The sequence below is a fragment of the Sapajus apella genome, unplaced genomic scaffold (assembly GCF_009761245.1).
Source record: "Sapajus apella isolate SASKATOON/1434 unplaced genomic scaffold, GSC_monkey_1.0 scaffold128, whole genome shotgun sequence".
NCBI classification, from domain to species: domain Eukaryota; kingdom Metazoa; phylum Chordata; class Mammalia; order Primates; family Cebidae; genus Sapajus; species Sapajus apella.
In genome coordinates this window covers 4,155,650-4,177,809 of record NW_022437068.1, presented here as the reverse complement: position 1 = coordinate 4,177,809, position 22,160 = coordinate 4,155,650, and the positions used below count along the sequence as shown (strand labels likewise).

Genomic DNA, 22,160 nt, shown 5'->3' with positions numbered 1-22,160 from the left:
GTTAATTTTCATGCCAAGACTGTCTTCACAGCTATAAGCAAGAAAATAGTTAATAAATTCTGGGATTTTCAAAGGCAAAACTTACCTTAATCATACCAGCACATAGCCTCACCTGGCATGCAGCCCTAAAGAAACCTAAATTGAGCTTTAACCATCAAGTTTTAAGATAAGAATTCTGAAAAACAATCTACTGAACTGATAAAATGTAATGTGGTACTTACTCTTGTAGCTATCATCTGCATAATAGCAGCACTAAGAAACTGGTCAAGGTTTTGAAGGCTGCTAAAATTTTCTGTAGGCCAATAGAAAATCTTTAAAGCCACTAAGGTCAAATGCTGTGGCAAAAATGCCAACAGTAGTGATATTGCAATAACTAACTCTATACAGTTGCTGACAGTAAGAATGCAAACACAAAAGGAATTCAATAATCTCAAAGTTGTATAGGAACACCCTTCTTTTCTTCTGTATGTCTTACAGAAGCTCAAATGAATAACTGTTGGTCAGTTTATAAAATTCTCCAAATAACTAATTTTTATTTATTTATTTATTTAGAAACAGGTTCTCACTCTGCCACCCAGGCTGGAGCGCAGCTCACTGCAACCTCTGCCTCCTGGGTTCAAGCAATTCTCCTGCCTCTGCCTCTCAAGTAGCTGGGATTACAGGCACCCATCACCATGCCCGGCTAATTTTTGTATTTTTCGTAGAAATGGGGTTTCACCATGTTGGCTAGTCTGGTCTTGAACTCCCTCCTCAGCCTCCCGAAGTGCTAGGATTACAGGCATGAGACACCATACCCAGCCCAATTAACTAATTTTAGGTCCCTGGTTTAACATAAACAAGTTTGACTGCAAAGCCTATCAAATGCTTTTTTGTTAAGAAGGAAATGTTGGCCTCTCTTTTATTCACTCAGCTTCTCTGAAAAGTAATTATATAAGTAAACCAGAGAGAGGAAGATAAAAAGGAGCAAAAGGACACAGGAAAAAAAGGGGGGGGGGGGTCAAAGGAGAGAAATGTGAGAGGCAGAAGGAGCAAATGGTAAGAAAAGGGGACAAAAGGGGGGGCGGTCAAAGGAGAGAAATGTGAGAGGCAGAAGGAGCGAATGGTAAGAAAAGGGGACGAAGAAGGCAGCCACCTACTGGGCAGGCATTTCAAATAATTTTGTTAAGTTCTTAGAATTTTCAACAATTATTTTTTCTAGCACAGCTTTGCTGAAGACTTAATATACTTCACACCCAGAAAACAAGTTGTTTTGAATTAGTATCAGAGATAAGTAAGAAAAATTATGTTTCTAAAATCCATCAACCATTTAGCAGAGTACTCCACCTAAAAGTCATAGCAAACTATATACAAATTGTCATTGTCTTTTTTTCCCTTAAGTTTTTCTTTCCAATTTTTAAGTTTTTTGATAAATATGGTGACCAAAGCACATAAACCAAGTTAAATTTCATTGACTACAAAGAGTTGGATACTTGCCTTCATCACTCTTCCTTAAGCACTTCTAAGGTGTACAATCCTTTTAGAAAAAGCTGAAAAGCAAACATTAGTAATTAATTACAAAATGAGAAACTTAGATGGGGAAACTTATCTTTTACAGATACGCAGAAAACAACTATAAGTATATCCAACAAAATGTTAATAGTCTCCTCTTTCACTGGCAGATGTTTTTTCTAGTACTTTTTAGTATTTTCTAATTTTTTGAAAGTATAATCAAGAATAATTATAATCAAAAAAGAGGGTATACTGGAAAAAATATTAACTCAGCACTTAAAAAAGATAAAGTGGCAAATATCTTAAGAAGCAATAAATATTTTAACACCATCATACTGAATAAGGAATGGACATTGCATTAATTCTAATCTTAAAGTAACATGAAATATAAAACAGGTACATCAAAACACCACAATTTTATAAGTAGATTTTTTTTCAAGTAGTTTCCTATTCTGTATCTGCCATTCTCTATTCAAAGGCAATTCTAAAAATCCTATCTTAGGCCAGGAATGATGGCTCATGCCTGTATTCCCAGCACTCCAAGGCAGGAAGATCATCTGAGCCCACGAATTTGAGATCAGCCTGGGCAACAGTGACACCCTATCTCTAAAACAATTTTTAAAGATTAGCCAGGCATGGTGGTGCACACCTGTAGTTCCAGCTACTTCAGAGGTTGAGGCAAGAGGATGTCTTGAACCCAGGAGCTGGAGGTTACAGTAAGCTATAGTTGCACCACTGCCCTCTGGCCTGGGAGCAAAGCTAGAACCTATCTCAATTTTAAAACAACAACAACAACAAACATATCTTGGCAAAGCAGAGTGACTCACATCTGTAATCTCAGCACTCTGGGAGGCGAAGGCAAGAAGAGTCATTTGAGGCCAAGAGTTCAAAGCCCAGCTTTGGCAACATAGCAAGACCCCATGTTGCTACCAAAAAAATGTTTTTAGTATTTTTTATTTTTTAGCTAACCTTCAGTATTCATTATTATTATTTTTTTTTAATTACAAACCAGAGCTACAATGTACAACTGAGAATTGGGATGAACCAAAATTATTTTTTTCTGGAAAACTTGCTTCTGACAGGTATTACCAGAGAAGCAATTTAATTAGACAAGTACTTTTGAGACATCTGTTAGGTACCTAGCATTATACAGACCAAATAAAGCATATGATCCTGTCCTCAAGGAATTCACAATCTAGGACAGAAAAGAAGATGTCCATACATGAAACACAGACAAAACAGCACAAAACTACACAAGTGCTGAAGTATGTAAGAAAGACTGTAATTACCATTAGAAGTCAGGAAGATCAGTTAGAATTGGATTTGTTTAGGAAAGCTTAATGAAAAAATAAGAGGCTTTTACTGAGCTCTGAAGGATGAGAAGATGGATGAATAAGCGGAAAGATGTGGGCCTATACCTTCAGCCAGTAGGCAGTAAACACAAGTATATTTGGGGGCCAGTAAAGAGGTCAGATGGTCCATACTGGTGGATACACATTTCTGAATAAGGGAAATGAGATTCAATGGGTAATGCTGGGAAGTTAAAGAGGGCTTCAAATGTAGGATAATTATATTAGATTGCATTAAACTGCACTGAGGTGAATAGTATCTCTAATCTTCACAACAACCCACAAGATAAGGGGGTTGCTGAAACCAATTAATTTACAACTGAAAAACCTAAGGCCAAAACAGGTATAGTGACTAAAATTTTGACTTGATATAACAGACTATATAAAGAGCCACCATAAGATTGATGCATGAGAAGAGGGAAAAATGATAATCAGAGAAGTAAAGTAAGGAACTTGTAATAATTTAGAAAAAGATGACTAGGAAGAGCTGAGCCCATAGGTATGGCTGGGAATGGGTCTTAAAGTAAATGGAAAGAAATGAGCCACAAAGTACTGAAGGGTCAAAAGAAATTCCTCATACCATTGTGATAGATGCTAAAAAAGCATCTGATAAAACCAGTATTTATATCTCTCAGCTGGAAATGTATTACTTAAAGAGTACAATCATCCAATTCATCCTCCTGCATCTTATTTCAACAATAATAAAATGTCAACCATACTCCAATTGGCCCCAAAGAAATTTGTTGCCTTTTAGCAAATCCTATGGGCTCCCTCTAGACTGTATGATAGCTACTTCCTTGCATCCAGCCTTGGTAAGATGTCCCTTATTCCTTTAGACCTTCTTAAATATTTCTCTACTCTCTCACCACCCTGGCCTAAGAGCTCAGTTGATCATATGGCTGTTTTCGTTTGTTTTATTAAATATTTCTCTACTCCCTCACTACTCTGGCCCAAGATGTTAAAACTATGAAATTTCAGTTTTCGTTTCTCTAGCACCTCATTTATGCCCCAATAAAATAGAAACATTTTAACTAATCAAGCAAGCTTCTCTTTCTTTCGATCCTCTTGAAATCCTTTTTTCTAAGGTCCTTAGCAAAGGTCTTATTATGACCACTGTTTCCTATTCACAGCTGTGTTTTCATGCTGTCAATAAGTTCTTCCTTTTCAAACACAATTAAAAAAAATCAGTTATGGTTTCTCTCATTCTTTCTTGTAGTTCTTTTTTTTTTTTCTTAAATGACAGAGGCTCTTTTCATCTGTTAGCGAATGCTTAGTTTTTCCTAAATAATTATCTAGCCAAACCAGCCCCACTGAGCAACCCATCACCAAGGAGACAGATAATCTGTTTTAGAATCCAAAAAGAGAGATATATCAAACAACACTGAATTATTAAAGCAATAATAATGTGTGGTGAGGTTTCAAATGTATAAAGAATAAAAATATACAATCAGAGCATATACTTGGAGTCACAGGGCTCCAAGGTTCTTGTACAAACAAGAATAAAAGCAGGAAGCAATCTGCAATATGTTTTTAAAAAACATATTTATTTTAAAAATGCAAAGTGCAGTACCATGTATATATTATACTACTATTTCTGAAGGAGGGAGTATATACTGTTTATGCATAGACTGTTTCATTCTGGAATGGTGGACAGGTAACTGATAACTAATGTTACTCCGGAGGGAGAACAAACACACTAAATAGAAAGGAGAAAGAATTAAAAAATACTCAAATCCAAAAAACAAAACAAGATTACAGAATAAAATATATAAAAAGCAAAATGTAAGATTTTAAATGTAAATTCAAATAACTCGGTAATTACGTTAAATGTAACTGGACCAGAAGACAAAAATTATTTTTTAAAAATTAATAATTGTGTTTACAAGAATCACACTTAAGATTTTCAGAAAAAAAAGTATGGGAAAAAGTCACACTAACAAACTAAAGGACAGTTTCTCTAGCTATAATAATTGTATTCAAAGTAGACTTCAATGCACAAAAGCATTAATACCTATAAAGGTATCATTTATCAGGAAGATACAACAGTTTTAAATTTGTATGCATGCAATAACATAGCCTCCAAATATATAAAGCGTAACTTAGCAAAATTACAAAGAAATGGGAAAAAAAATCCATAATCATAATATATGAATTTTATATTCTTTTCAGTAGGTGATAGAATAACTCAAAAAAAGGGGGGGAGGGGAGAGGGTAGAAATATAGATTTGAATAGCATGAACAAAGTGTACCTAAATGGACATTAATATGACATAGCACCCAATAACTGCAAAATACTCTTTCAAGCAGAAAGAGATCATTTACAAAAATTGACCATATGTTGAGCCCTAAGGCAAGTCTTACAAATAAAAAAACAAACAAACAAACAAAAAACTGAAATGATACACAGTATATTCTCTGACCAGAATGTGGATTTCAAAAGTTCAGAGAGACTTGGGGGAAAAATCACTTTTTCCTCTTTTTCTTTTTTCTGTTTACCACTGTCCCCAGCCTCTAGGCAATACAGCAGTGATGGAGCAACAGCTAAGGCTAGACAGGCACCTAAAAGCCTTCTCTCTGATGAAAGGAAACACAGTCCCAAGAACATGGAAGAATCCCATTGCAGATAGGAAGATTAACCAGAAATTCTGACAAACTGCTGAAGACTGAATGTAGGTAAGAATCGGAATGTGAAGTCCTCGAGGGCTGCAATCATAGGAGAGTTCCCATCCTCCTGTGAGCTTTTTCTCCAGGAACCTCAAAAGGCTCTCTAATGCAGGGGGAAGCAGGGAGAAAGCAGAGAAAGTTCTTCCATCTCCGCTCCTGCGGAGCTAAGGAGGAAAGAGCAAGCAACAGTGCCAAACCAGCCTATTTCACTTATCTCCCTGTGGAACAAAAGGCTTAATCAGCAAGGAGAAATTTCTGGTGGAATCCCACTACAGCTGGAGGAAGCAAGGGAGGCCGACACTCAATTTTCACCCATATCCATCTTCATTGTTTTTCCAAAATAGCAATAGCCTTAATGCAGGGGGAAAGAGCTGAAAAAAACCTTAGCTTGAGGATACTATTGAATACCCATTGCAGTTGGGAAAAAGAAGGGAAGAGTCTTGTGAAGTCCACACGCTAAAGACGCAGGTTTTAGTATCTGCATAAATCTGAGGCTTAACCAGAACATCACAGAACTCCCCTCAGCCTCCACTACCTTACTGACAGGCTTTGAGTAAAACTGAATACATCTCAGAGAGCTGCAAGACTCAGTCTCTCACGGAGAAACAGCACAAAAGGAAAACCCAGAGCCAAGCAGGAAGACAAGAACAAGGTATTACTAGGAAAATTTGAAGCCTCTGGTTTCCATGGCAACAATAAATGTCAACTCCAGTAACCATATCAATAATAAACATCAAACACAGCCCAATGCTTGAAGAGATTAACACAAGTCTCCACCCTAAAGGACTAACAGGAAACTAGCAGTCTTCTATAAGCATATCAAATATATACCTCAGTCTCTCCTGTTATATACAGCACATTCAGCTTTAAAAAAAACATTATGAAGCATGGCAAAGACAGTAATAAAAACACAGCCCAAAGAGACAAGGCAATAATCAGAGCCAGACCCATGTACGACATAAATTTTGGAACTACCAGACAGGGAATTTAAAACATTATTAATATAGTAAAAACTCTAACGGAAGAGGCAGACAACATATGGGATCAGACAGGTAATTTGAGAGAGAAATTAAAATCATAAAGAATCAAGTGGAAACCAAATTAGAAATAAAAACATAGTAATGACAAATGCCTTTGAGAGGCTTATCAGCAGACTTGAAACAGCTGAAAAAAGAAACAGTAAACTTGAAAACAGGCTAGTAGAAACTGCCCAAACTGAAATATAAAGAGGAAAGAGATTTTCCTTCCTGAAGAACATATAACAGCTGTGGGAGAAGTTCAGAAGAAACATTTGAATGGCCAAGAACTTGTAAGAATAAGAAACTATGAAAACAGGATGGGCATGGTGCCTCATGCCTGTAATCCCAGCACTTCAGGAGGCTGAGAAGTGAGGATGGCTTGAGCCCAAGAGACCAGCCTGGGAAACATAGGGAGACCTCATCCCTAAATATAAACTAAAAAATCAACCGGGAATGGTGGCACGTGCCTGTGGTTCCAGCTACTTGGGAAGCTGAGGTGGGAGGACTGCTTGGGCCCAGGGGTTTGAGGCTACAGAGAACAGGGAGTGTGCCACTGCACTCCAGCCTGGGTGACAGGGTAAGACCCTGTCTCAAAAGAAAAAAAAGAAAAAAAAAAAAAAAAAAAAAAAAAGGGGAAAAGCTGAAAATGCCAAAAAAAATTAATACCAAAAAAAAAGGAAATCTAGGCATATCATATTCAAACTGCTGAAAGCCAAAGGCTCTTGAAGGCAGTCAAAGAGGGAAAAATATGTTACATACAGAGGAATAAGGATAAAGATTACAATAAACTTCCCATCAGAAACTTTGTAAGACAGTGGAGTGACAACTTTAAAGTGCTGAAAACTGTCAATCCAGTATTTTACATTCAGTGAAAATATTATTCATTAGTAAAAAATAAAGACTTTCACCAGACAAGTAAAAAATAGAGAATTCACTGCCGGCAGACCCACCCTGTAAGAAATATTAACAGAAATCCTTCAGGCAGAAAAATATATAAAAGTAAGAAGTCTGAATCTACAAAATGAAGAATAAATGAAGGTAAAGTATAACTTTTTTATTTTTCATTGCTCTAAAATGTAACTTCTTAAAGCAGTAACAATGCATTGGATATGTACCACACAGGTAAAAGTGAAATGTTTAACAACAATGACACAAGGGAAAAGAGGGAAGAACTGGGAACACACTATAACCATACTTAAACTAAATGTGAAGTGGTAAAATACTTCGCTTTTTTCAAATACTTGAAAGGTTATTTTGAAATGTATCATGTAAACCAAAAGGCAACCACTAAAAACTTTTAAGCAAATGTAAGTGATAAAATGGAATTTTTAAACACACACACACACACACACACACACACACACACACACACACAAATCACGCCAAAAAAGGCAGTAGGAAAAAACCATACAGGTGCATACCTATAGTCACAGCTCCTCAGGAGGCTGAGGCAGCAGGATAATTTGAGTTCAGAAGTTTGAAACCAGACTACGCAACATAGCAAAATCTCTTCTCTACAAAAGATAGAAAAATTAGCAGGGCATGGTGGTACACACCTATAGTCCCAGCTACTCAGGAGGCTGAGGTAGGAGGACTGCTTGAGTTCAAGAGTTTGAGACCAGCCTGGACAACACAATGAGACATATATCTTAAAAAATTTAAAATTCGTCAAGCATGGTGGTGTGCACCTGTAGTCCCAGCTACTGGGGAGACTGAGATGAGAGACTCGCTTGAGCCCAGGAGGTCCAGGCTACAGTGAGCCATAATTATGCCACTGTACTCCAGCCTGGGCAACGAGAGAGACCCTGTCTCAAAAAAAATTAAAAAAACAACAAACGACAAATAGAGAACTGCTAGCAAGATGGTAGGTTTTCATCTAATTATACTAATGATCACTTTAAAAGTAAATAGTCTTCTCAGACTATTTACTGAGAAGGGGGGTGGGGCGGGGAAGCAAGACCAGGCCAGGCATAATGGCTCACACCTGTAATCCCAGCACTTCTGGGAAGCTGAGGCAGAAGGATCGCTTGAGCCCAGGAGTCCAAGACCACCCTGGGCAACAAGGTAAAACCCTGTCTCTACAAAAACACGAAAATTAGCTGGGCATGGTGACATGTGCCTGTAATTCCAGCTACTCAGAAGACTGGGGTGGGAGGATTGATTGAATCCAGGAGATCAAGGCTGCAGTGAGCCATGATCATGTTACTGCACTCCAACCACAATGACAGAATGAGAACCTGTCTCTAGAGAAAAAAAAAAAAAAAGAAGGCCAGGCACGGTGGCTCATGCCTGTAATCCCCAACACCTTAGGAGGCTGAAGCAGGTGGATCATGAGGTCAAGAGATCAAGACCATCCTGGCCAACATCGTGAAAATACAAAAATACAAAAATCAGCCAGGCATGGTGGCACACACCTGTAATCCCAGCTACTTGGGAGGCTGAGGCAGGAGAATCGCTTGAACTTGGGAGTCAGAGGTTGCAGTGAGCCAAGATCATGCCATTGCACTCCAGCCTGGGCAATGGAGTGAAACTTCATCTTTAAAAAAAAAAAAAAAGGCAAGATCAAGCTATATTTGGTCCACAAGAAGCCTGCTAAGCAGATTGAAAGAGAAAAAAAAATAAGACAATGGAGAAAAATATACCATACAAACACTAATTAATCAAAAGGAAGCTAGTGTAGCCAAATGAATTGCAGACAAAGTAGATTTCAGAACAAGAAAGACTGTCAAGAATAAAGAGGAGTAATATGGTTTGGCTCTGTGTCCCCACCCAAATCTCTTCTTAAACTGTAATCCACGCATGTCAAGGGAGGGACCTGATGGAAGGTGACTGGATCATGGGGGTGGTTTCTCCCATGCTGTTCTTGTGATAGTGAGTTCTCATGAGATCTGATGGTTTAAAAGTATGTGGCAGTTCCCCACGCTACTCCTGCTGCCATGTAAGACTTGCCTTGCTTCCCCTTCACCTTCTGCCATGATTGTAAGTTTCTGGAGGCCTTCCCAGCTGAGAGTCAATTAAACCTCTTTTCTTTATAAATTACCTAGTCTCAGGTAGTTCTTTACAGCAGTGTGAGAATTAACATAGAAAATTAACTAACATAGAATGGGGTACTACTATAAAGATACATGAAGGCTGGGTACGGTGGCTCACACCTGTAATCCCAGCACTTTGGGAGGCTGAGGCGGGCAGATCATGAGGTCAAGGGATCAAAACCATCCCGGCCAACATGGTGAAACCCCGTCTCCACTAAAAAACACAAAAATTAGCTGGGTGTGGTGGTGGTGCACCTGTAGTTCCAGCTACTTGGGAGGCTGAGGCAGGAGAATTGCTTGAACCTGGGAGGCAGAGGTTGTGGTGAGCTAAGATCATGCCACTGCACTCCAGCCTGGCACCTAGCAACAGAGAAAGACTCTGTCCCAAAAAATAAAAATAAAAAAGATGCCTGAAAGTGTGGAGCAACTAAGTCGTCCCCTTCACCGTCTGCTATGATTATAAGTTTCCTGAGGCCTCCCTGGCCATGTGGAACTGTAAGTCAATTAAACTTCTTTTCTTTATAAATCACCCAGTCTTAGGGAGTTCTTTATAAGAGTGTGAAAACGAACTGATACAAGGGGCATTATGATAATAGGGTCAATTCTCTAAGATGACATAATAAATTTAAATGTGTATGTACCTTAAATCAAAGCTTCAGAATACAGGAGGCAAAACTGATAGATACGACAGGAAATACAGACAAATCCACAATTATAGTAGTAGACTTTTAACAGTTAACCCTCAGTAATTGACAAACCAAGTAAGCAGACTGGCCAGGCACAGTGGCTCACGACTGTAATCCCAGCACTTTGGGAGGCTGAGGCAGGCAGATTAATTGAGGCTAGGAGATCAAGGCTGGCTTGACCAACATGGTGAAACCCTGTTTCTACCAAAAATACCAAAATTAGCCAGGCTTGGTGGCATGCACTTGTAGTCCCAGCTACTCAGGAGACTGAGGCACAAGAATCGCTGGAACTTGGGAAGTCAAGGATACACTGAGCTGAGATCACGCCACTGCATTCCAGCTTGGGTGATACAGTGAGACTCTGTCTCAAACACACACACACACACACACACACACACACGAGCGTGCACATGACCTCAACAGTTGAGCACTATCATCTAATATGACCTGGGTGACATTTGTAGGGCACTCCACTGAACAACAGCTGAATATACATTCTTTTCAAGTACATATAGAACATTCACAAAGATATACTATACTGTGAGCCACAAAACAAACCTTCAAAATAAAAATAATACAAATTTATTTTTATTATTTGAGAATACAAAGTACATTCTCAGACCATAATAGAAAACTAAAATCAATAAAAAAATATATTAGGAAAGTCCCTCCAAATATATGGATATTAAACAATATACTTCTAAATAACCCATGAGTAAAAGAGGAAGTCAAAAAGAAATTTTAAAAACATTTGCAAGTATAGCTAGCAGGAAAGAGAAAGGAAGTTTATCTACCTTAGAAATACTTGCAAAGTAAATAAAAATACAGCATTATCACAATTTATGAAATGTAGCTAAATGGTACTTAGAGGAAAATTTATAGTCTTAATTACATCTTATATTATTTAAAAAAAAAAAAAAAAGACCTAGAACCAATAACCTAAGCTTCTACCTTGGCACAGTAGAAAAAGAAGAACAAATTAAAACTAAATCAAACAGAGGAAAGAAAATAATAAAAATTAGAGCAGAAATCAACAAAACTGACAAGAGAAACACAATGTAGAAAAGCCAATGAAAGTAAAAGCTGGTTTTTTGAAAAGATTGATAAAATTGATAAACTTATAGCTAGGCTAACCAAGAAATAAACACAGACACAAATTACCAATATTGGGAATGAAGGCAAGAGGACAGATACAATAGATGTTAAAGAATAATAAAAGATACTACGAACACTTCTTTGACCCTAAATTTGATAGCTTAGATAAAATAAACCAATTCCTTGATATATGACATGAACTACAAAAAATATAAAAGGAAAGGAAAAACAGATTAACTGAATTGAAGAAACTGTATTTGTAGTTGGAAACTTCCCACAAAAGAAAACTCCAGACCTGCATGGTTTTAGTGGTTAATTCTGCCAACCATTTAAATAAGAAATAATAATTCTATATCTTGCAAAAAAGAAAAAGGAACATTCCCAACTCATTTTAAAGACCAACATTACTCTAATACCAAAACAAAACAGACACTACCAAAAAAAAACAACAACAACAACAACAACAACAAAAAAAAACCCCTGCAGACCAGTATCTCTAATGAACATATATGCAAAAACCTTTAACAAAATATTAGCAAATCAAATACAGCATTATATAAAAAGACAATGCATCTAGGCTAAGCAGAGTTTATCCCAGGGATGCAGAGCTGGTTCTCATTCAAACATCAATGTAGTTCACCATAGCAACAAATGAAATTAAAAAACCGTATGATCATAACAATAAATGCGGCCGGGCACGGTGGCTCACGCCTGTAATCCAAGCACTTTGGGGGCCAAGGCAGGCAGATCACCTGAGGTCGGGAGTTCAAGACCAGCCTGACCAACATGGTGAAACCCCGTCTTATAAAAAAAAAAGAAAAGAAAAGAAAAAAGAAACGTCAGACCTGGTTTTAGAAACAGGTTTCTTTGCATTCTTAAGGCCAGGCATGGTGGCTCACACCTATAATCCAAGCACTTTGGAGGCCAAGGCGGGCGGATCACCTGAGGTTGGGAGTTCAAGAACAATATATGCAGAAAACCATTAGATTATTCTAGTATCTATTTACAATAAATACTCCCCACAAACTAAGACAGATGGGAACTCCCTTAGCCTAATAAGGATACCTACCTAAAATTTACAAAATCTAGCAATGTATAAAAATCTACAAAAGCTAGAAAGAATAATATTATAGGTGAAAAAACACTGCCATGATTTCAGGAGTGAATGGAAATACAGGAATAATATATGACGTATGGACTACTCTTCATCTGCTATCCACAAAGACGGGTTTTTTTGGGTAAAACTGGGAAAAATAATTAAATGGTTGAAACCTACAAATCCTAGGTATATGATACATATGCAGGAATAAATTCTAACAATGCCCAACATCAGGTGTTTCTTTTTTCTTAATTTCATTTTCAGGGACCTACAAATTAAATCCAAGATTTGCACTGGTAGTTTTTTGTTTTGTTTTTTTTTTGCTTTGTCTTCCCTGCCTCTCCCATCTTCTCTCACCATTCCTAAAGGGTAACCAGAAAAAAGGTGCTAGCTCATTCTGTCTTGATTCTAACACTATTTGTAGTCTGCATCTTTTGATCTGAAATCCAAAACCTGGTCTAAGCAGGCAGTTGATAAGGAACTGAATCCTTTATTTTAGCTTTCTAACTTAACTCCTGAACTAGTAAGAATAAAAGCTCTTCTCTCTCAAAATACTTCCTTCTTTTATAATACCTATTATCCAAAAATTAGACCCCTTTGTTATTCCAAAGAAATATCCTATTCCCTTCTGAAAAGAAAATTTAAAAGGTGGAAGAGGGAAAGGATGTGTATAAGGCTCAATATGTCTAGAAGACAATCTGTCTAAAAAGCAAAGCTAGATTATGAATACTAGCCTATTAAGAATGCTCAGCCTGAGCAACATGGTGAAATCCTGTCTCTACAAAAAATACAAAAATTTGGTGGGGGTGGTGGTATATCCCTGTTAGTCCCAGCTACTCAGGAGGCTGAGGTGGAGGATCACTTGAGCCCAGGGGGTGGAGGTTGTTGCAGTGAGCTGAGATCATACCACTGCACTCCAGCCTGGGCGACAGAGCAAGACCCTATCTTACAAAATTTAAAAAAAAAAGCTAGAACTACTTCCATATGGGTCAGGCCTTAAGTTTCATAATTAATATAGATGGGGATTTTAAATATGAACCAATATGCAAGCAACTTAAGCAATCAACAGAAGGAAAAAAAAAGAGGAAAGGGGTGAGATATTCTAAGGGAAAAGTACAAATGATCTATAAAAATCTCCATGTCTACAGACATTCCCACCAACTACCCTAAATATTACTTTTTTACTCCCATGAGTAATTACTTATCTCAAAATGACGGTGAGGAAAGGCATCCAGCTTCTCTCAGAAGTCTCTAATTTTCAAATGCTTTTTGAATTAAAGATACATAAATACTATCATTGAAGTACAAATCAGAGATCTAGTATCAAAATAGTTAATAACCAATAAAGAGAAGGAAAGAGGCAGCATGAAAGCTGAAACATGCTGCATTAGACAATTCAGTTAATCCTCACTGATACAGAAGTACCTCAGATAGGGTTTAACAACTTCAGAAGGAGTTGACATAGAAATGTCTCCAAAGAGCCTAAGTGTTTGTGACAGCAAGAGTCATGAAATATCAGGTAAAATACCCTGAAATTCTGCCTAATCTCACCCCCGATAGAAAAATATCATGCCGAGACCAGTCTGGGCAACATGGGGAGACCCTGTCTCTACCAAAAAAATTTTAAATTGGACAGGTGTGGTGACATGCTGTTCAAAGAGGCTGAGGTGTAAGGACTGTTAGAGCTGGAGAGAGGTACAGGCTGCGGTGAGCCATGATCACACCACTGGACTTCAACCTAGATGACAGAGTAAGACTCTTGTCTCAAATAAAAAGAAAGAAAAACATCAAGCATTATGTAATCATGTGATACATGTGGGGGGGAAAAAAGGGTCAGTGTCTCACAAACATTTTAGTATTTGGCAGCCAAAAAGGGGTTGAGGGAAGATTCTCTTTTGGGCTGGGCATGGTGACTCACTACTGTAATACCAGCACTTTGGGAGGCCAAGGCGGGCGGATAACTTTAGCTGGGCCTACTGGCACATGCCTGTAGTTCCAGCTTCTCAGGAGGCTGAGGTGGGAGGATCCATTAAGCCCAGGATATAGAGGCTGCAGGGAGCCATTATCATACTACCTTTTTTTTTCCTTTTTTTGAGATGGAGTCTGGCTCTGTCATTAGGATCAAGTGCAGTGGTGTGATCTTGGCTCACTGCAATCTCCACCTCCTGAGTTCAAGCATTTCTCCAGCCTCAGCCTCCTGAGTAGCTGGGGTTACAGGCTTGATCCACCATGCCTGGCCAATCACACTATTTAAGGCAGTGAAACCTAGCCACGTTTTTCAGATTTTAAAAACATCTCCAGGCTGGGCGCGGTGGCTCACGCTGTAATCCCAGCACTTTGGGAGGCCGAGATGGGCGGATCATGAGGTCAGGAGACCGAGACCACCCTGGCCAACATGGTGAAACCCCATTTCTACTAAAAATACAAAAATTAGCTGGGCATGGTGGTGCATGCCTATAATCCCAGCTACTTGGGAGGCTGAGGCAAGAGAATTGCTTGAACCAGGGAGTTGGAGGTTACAGTGAGCCGAGATTGTGCCACAGCACTCCAGCCTGGCAACAGAGAGAGACTCTATCTCAAAAAAATCTCCAATTTATGCTTTCTCCTTCACTGTAGGTCATTTGAAATGGTTTCAATGGTAACACATACTTTATGCTTTGCGACACTGAAAATTTATTCAACAGTTCTATTCTTGAAGCTATTATTTCTTGTGCTTCTATTTTGCAAGAAGCAACATTTTTCCAACCGCCTACTAAGAGAATTTGTGATTTAGCAACATCTTTTACCAACCAGTCATTCACACTCAAAACAAATCTTTCTCCTGACCTCCTTGTTTTGTAAGTCATTACTAACCCAGTAATAGGAAACCCAAGAGTTAAGACAAAAATAAGAAAAACAAAATCAAGTTCAGTAGACATTTACTACTTTGAAGAATGCTAGCCAGGCACAGTGGCTCATGCCTATAATCTCAGGACTTTGGGAGGCTGAAGCAGGAGGATCACTTGAGCCCAGGAGTTCCGGCCTGCAGTAAGCTATGAGCACACCACAGTACATCCTGGGTAACAGAGCAAGATACTGTTGTTCATTCATTCATACATACGTAATTCTGAAAAAAGAATGCTCTCTCCTCAGTCATGAAAATTGTTTTATTAAACTTCATATGTTTACTGTAATCAGATGCAGCCAAAGAAAAAGGACCTTATAAAAGTATAGTAACAACAACAACAACAAAAAAAAACCAGGTAGTTACAGAGGCTTGGCTCAAACAGATGCTGAATAAATGTTCCGTGAACCAATGAGCAAGCAAACATGAGAATACAAATAAGACAGTATTACATTAAAGTGAGAAATATGGTCAAGTTAAACTGTCAAGTGAAGTGATAATAATTCAGAGATTTGTTTCACAAACTGTATTTTATTTAAGCATACTTACTCCCTGACTTTTAAAAATTGTTTAAGTCATATGTTCCTAATAGTGCTTAGAAATCTATTGCAAGAAATTAGTTTTCCAAGTACCTACAATGTACTCTTCTGAAGTTTAGCTTCATCCATTATACCGAATTATTTTGAGATCCATCTAGGTTGCTGAGAGTATCAACTGTTCTTTATATTGCCGAGTGGTATTCCATTGTACAAATACACCAAATTTGTTTATCCATACGCTTGATGGATATGTGAGCTATTTACAGTTTTTAGCTATTACCAATAAAGCTGCTGTGAATATCTGTGTACAAGTCTTTTTTGGTGAATATGCAGTTTCATTTCTCTTGAATAATTAGAAGTAGAATAGATGAATCATGTGGCATGTTCACATTTACTTTAAAGAAACTGCCCAATTGTCTTCCAAAGTAGCTGCTCCATTTCACATTCCTATCGTCAGTATATGAGAGTTCCAGATGATCCAGCATTCTTGTCACATGTGACTAATCCTTTTCATTGCAGCCATTCTAGGGAGTGTGAAGTGGTATCTCATTATGGTTTGAATATACATTTCCCTAACGACTTATGACTGAGCATCTTTTCATGTACTTATTTGGCATCCATTTATATTATTTGATGAACTTTGTTCAGATTGTTTCACCCTTTTCTTATGGGGGGGTCTTTCTATTCTTGAGTTACAATTCTTTATATATTCTAGATACATATCCTCTGTCAGATACATGTTCTGCAAATATTTTCTCCCAGCCTGAGGCTTGAGTTTTCATTTTCTTAAAGGTATCTTTCAAAGATTAAAAGTTTTTAATTTTTATGAAATCCAATTTAGTGATTTTTTTTCCCTTTACACTTCATGCTTTTTGTATTTTAAGAAACCTTTGCCTACCCCAAGGTCACTAAGATTTTCTCCTATATTTTCTTTCTGACAAAAACTTTCTGGAGTTTTATGGCTTTAGCTCTTTAAGTTAGGCCTATGATTTATTTGAAGCTAATTTTTATATCTGGTGTGAGGTAAGGGTTGAGGTACTTTGTGTGTGTATGAATCTCCAATTGTTCCAGCGCCACTTGTTGAAAAGAGTGAATATACACAGGACAAAAATAACTCCAATTCCATTCCATTTAACCCTTTCCCCTAAAATGAGTACCCCGGCTTAGATCATATGAGCCATCATTAAAAACATTCCCTTGCACACCCTTAGCTTCCTTGGACTTCTCCTTTCCTCAAACAATTGGCAAAACTCCAATCCTGCCAATCTAACTCTCTCGTTCCATACCTGAACCCTTACAGTTGAAAATGACAATACACAAATCTATGCCAACCAACGGCACTTAAAATTTGTGTCCACTAATCTCAAATGAGCATTTGATCTATTCAGTAATCTGACTACATTTCTCTAGTCTATTCACTCCCATATTCTCATGAAGGACTATTTCACACTTAACTCTCTTCAAACCCAAAACTCCCTCCCCTATCTTCATTCCTCTTATGACCTGACTTCCTACATCACAGAAACATTCTGCTGTTATGACTCTCTCCTCTACTAATTGTTGGTCCTTAAGCAAATTACTTGATTTCCAAAACGGCAACAAAAATATTGCCCATTCTATAGTCTTATTGTAAAGAATAAATGAGACAATATATACATGGAAAGTACTTACTATATAGACTAGCACAAAGTAAAGGAATACTAAGGGCTGCTATAACTTTTTCTTACTGCTACTACTACTATTAAACATGTACCACATCATGATCATAATGTAAATTTAGCAGAGTAAGATTTAATAAGGATTAGACTAGTGCACTTATTTGTAAGTATCTCTATATCGGCCAAGTGCTGTGTCTCAAACCTGTAATCCCAACACTTTGGGAGGCTGAGGTGAGCAGATTACCAGAGGTCAGGAATTCGAGACCAGTCTGGCCAATATGGTGAAATGCTATCTCTACTAAAAATACAAAAAGTTTGGCGTGATGGCTCATGCCTGTAGTCCAGCTACTTGGGAGGCTGAGGCATGAGACTTGCCTGAACCCAGAAGGCAGATGTTGCAGTGAACCAAGATCGCACCACTGCACTCCAGCCTGGACTAGACAGAGAGACTTCATCTTAAAAAAAAAAAGTATCTCTACATATAAGCACACATACATATATACTCCTATACATATGTATCTGTATGTATCCATTGAAAGAGATTACATTTAATTCAAGATTGTAAATTCTATTTTTCTTTTTTTTTTTGTGCAAAAAATTTTTTTTAATTTTTATTTTAGGTTCAGGAGTACACATGCAGGTTTGTTGTGAATTCTATTTCAATTAAAATTTAGATTAGGTATCATTTGAAAACTGCTAGTACTTTACCAACATGTCTGCATTTCTTTCTTAAGATACAAAATCTGTAGGAGTCTAAATCATGATAGAAAAAAAAATGTGGAAGGATACTACTACCTCCATCAATTCATGTTCTTCCATTTACACTGTTCAAATATGGAATGTCCTATTCTCCTCTGTCCTTTCAAACAATTGAACTAAACAAATGTTTAAGTGTCTTAAAAATGGAAGACATTGTATCATTTCAGCTGGGTCAATAAAAATTAGAAAAGAATCTCTTTTTCTCTATGCTTTCCTGAAATCGAAGAGAGATTATTTTATACCCAACACACTGATGTTAACAATATCTATTTAGGCTAGACCTAAGACATAGATGTTTAATTTCATATTCTGTCTTCCTAACAGAGTCCCTTCTGTGAAATAACTTGCATCCAAAATACAAGCATTTGCTGCTGAGATCAGGCAAAGGCTTAATCTCTGAAAAGCACTCACAGAAGATTAAACCAGTGAATTTACAATCTGTTCAACAGTGAGGTTTCTCTGAGTTTTTCTCCCCAATCATCTCCCCGGAAATTTTCTCCCTGGGAATCTATACAACAGTTTTCCAAACAATAGTCATAATGCATTCATTCACAGGATCACTACTCAGAAGCACATAAATAAATCAATACACAGCCAGAACCATCCAAACATGTTTTGACAGATCCAAGCCAACCAATTGCAAAGCTTCTGAATATGCACACCCCACAGGCCTATGTAGCACCAGCCTTTGGCTCCAGTGTATGTCCCTTTCCTTCCTGTAGGCTTAGTTCTAGCTTTTGAGGAAAGAAAAATAAAGCCATTAGTTGAATGGATCAACTTCCAGCAGGGTGAAAAGAGAAAGATTGTCATATAAGTCCCTTCAAACAAACATTTGCTTAGTAAAAAGGCAAGCAACTTAGTTATTAAAGACAATGTAACAAAAATTCAGTCTATTTTAATTTTTCAAAGATTGAAAGAAGAAAATATTCAGATATGCTACTTTAATCAAATTATAAACCATAAACAATAGGATGGCTATTATCACGAAACAGCTAAGTGTTGGCAATGATGTGCAGAAATTAGAATCTGTGCATTGCTGATAGGAATGTAAAATTGTACCACCACTGTGGGAAACAGCATGGTGGTTCCAAAAAAATTAAAATTAGGATTATCATACAATTAGCAATTCTACTTCTGGGTACATATCCAAAAGAATTCAAAGCAAGGCCTCAAAGAGATACCTATACATCCTCATAGCAGTACAGATGCATAGGTAAAATGCAGCCTATACATACCATGAAATGCTATTCAGCCTTAAAAAGGAAGGAAGTTGCCGAGTGCACAGTTGGTTCACACCTGTAATCCCAGCACTTTGGGAGGCTGAGGCAGGAGGACTGCTTAAACTAAGGAGGTCGAGACCAGCTGGGGCAACATAGTGAGATCCTGTCTCCACTAAAAATAAAATAAAAAAAAATTAGACCAGGTGTGCTTGCACATACCTGTGGTCCCAGCTACTTGGGAGGCTGAGGCAGGAGGATTGTTTGAGCCTGGAAAGTCAAAGCTGCAGTGAGCCCTGATCATACCACTGTACTCCAGCCTGGGCAACAGAGCGAGACCCTGCCTCAAAAAAGAAAGAAAAAAGGGCAGGGAGAAGGGATGGTGGCTCATGCCTGTAATCTCAGCACTTTGGGAGGCTGAGGCGAGTGTATCATTTGAGGTCAGGAGTTTGAGACCAGTCTGGCCAACATGGTGAGACACCATTTCTACTCAAAATACAAAAATTAGCTGGGTATCGTGGCAAGCACCTGTAATCCTAGCTACTTAGGAGGCCAAGGTAGGAGAATTGTTTGAACCCAGGAGGTAGAGGTTACAGTGAGCCAAGATCATGCCACTGCACTCCAGCATGGGTGACACAGTGAGACTCCATCTCAAAAAAAAAAAAAAAAAAAAAAAAAAGGGAAGGAAATTCTGCAGTATATAACAACTTAGATAAACCTTGAGGACAGACATTATGCTAATAAAATAAGCCAATCACAAAGAGAGAAATAGTTTTGGTTTTACAAGACAAAAGGAGCTATAGAGATGGATGGTCATGATGGCTGTATATTATGAATGTATTTAATACCACTCAATTGTATCCTTGAAATGGTTGAGATGGTAAATTTTATATTATGTGTTACAATTCTAAAAACTGAAGAAAACAGTTTTTTTAAAAATCATAAACTGGCTAGCATAAAGAACACTACAGCTCAAAGCCAAACAATGCCCATTTTGTTTTTAATTTTTAACTTTCTGTCCACGTTGACTCCATTAGATGACATATTTCTGAGTAATGAGGTCATTTTGGTCTTAACATTTTATAAAATTCTAGAATAAAAATAGAAGCTTATGGGAAAAGAGGAGATTGTTGGGTAGGAGGAATATATTATTAACTACTCCAAGTGTCAATTAATAATGCATCCTTAATTATTTGCCAACACACAAGAAACATGGCCAAGGAAACAGTTTCTGGGAAGCACCACAATTACTGATTTGATCATTTATAAAGTATTTTTCTGTACCTACTCTTTGGTTAAAACTGGGGTATCGTGAGCTATAATTATGCCACTGCACTCTAGCCTGAGCAAGACCTTGTTGCTCAAAAAAAAAAAATAAATAAAAAATAAAAAAGAAACACCAAAAACTGTAGCATACATTGCAGAATATAAACAAATATAAAAATCTAAAGGATAGGAAAAGTACCTGTAAGTGGCTACTCAGGAGGCTGAGGCAGGAGGATTGCTTGAGCCTAGGGGGCCTAGGCTGCAGTGAGCTATAATTGAGCCACAGCATTCCAGCCTGAGCAATGGAGTGAATATGCATACCCCACCTCAAAAAAAAAAAAAAAAAAAAAAAATCAGTAAAATAATATCAAACTAAACAAAATAAGGCAGTGGTATAAGAGTAGGTATTAGGGAATACTTATATTAGCGAGATTTGACCAGTTTAGAGAAGGCATCCTCAAGAAATGATACTTGTGCTGTGTTCTGAAGGAGGAGTAGATGTTAACTTGGCAAAGAAAGGAGAGATGGGAGACGGTTGTCCAGACAGAAGAAACAGCAAGTGCAGAGGCCCTGTGGTGGAAGGGAGACTGGTAAAATGAAGGACCCAATTAAGGCTAGCATGGCTCGAGCAGTGACAGAGAGAAACAGATCATGGTTTGAGGTGAAGAGAGAGGCCTGTCCTTGTTAGGTTTTTCTGTGTTAAGAAGTCTTTAACATTATCCTAAGTATCCTAAGAGGAATAACAGGATATATTTAAATAAGAGTATATATCTAAATCTAAGCAATGCATTATCTCCTCTTTTTGGCTGTCAAAATGTACCTCAAGATCGACACATCTAAAACCTAAATCATGATCTCCCCCTAAAAAAAACCTGTCTTCCTTCAGTATCCCTTTTGTCAGTGAAGAGCACTAAGTTACTTAAGTCAGAAATCTAAGACTCCTCTCTTCTCTACTTCATATTCTACCCATCATCAAGTTCTGCTGACTACATCTCCTAAATATTCTTGAATTAATGCCTTTCTATCCTTTTTACCAACATAACTCTAAGTAAGCCACCATCAACCTATGACATGGACAACTAGATTAAATTCCTAACCAATACCCCAAATCTACCTTGGTACCCCTTCAAGCCATTCTTCATATTTCAGTTGAGTGTTCTTATCAAAAAAGCAAATCTGCCAGGCAAGGGAGGCTGAGGTGGGTGGATCACTTGAGGTCACAAGTCTGAGACCAGCCTGGCCAACATGGTGAAACCCCATCTCTACCCAAAATACAAAAATTAGCCTGGTATTGTAGTGTACACCTGTAATCCCAGCTACTCAGGAGGCTGAGACGGGAGAATCACTCAAACCTGGGAAGCTGCAGAGAGCCAAGATCATGCCACCACACTCCAGCCTAGGCAAC

The 22,160-nt window shown here is 37.9% G+C and overlaps 1 protein-coding gene across 10 annotated transcripts in view; it reads right to left on the bottom strand.

The window, feature by feature from the left end:
- Positions 1–22,160, bottom strand: part of TMCC1 (transmembrane and coiled-coil domain family 1) — a 255,819-nt gene that overhangs the window by 187,591 nt on the left and 46,068 nt on the right. For 6 of the 10 annotated variants that reach the window (XM_032262373.1, XM_032262369.1, XM_032262370.1 and 3 more), the window contains one exon: positions 1,474–1,526. The exons of the other annotated variants lie outside the window; for them this stretch is intronic. The gene's annotated coding sequence lies outside the window, so the exon portion shown is untranslated. The remainder of the gene's footprint in view (positions 1–1,473; positions 1,527–22,160) is intronic. 10 annotated transcript variants of the gene reach the window in all.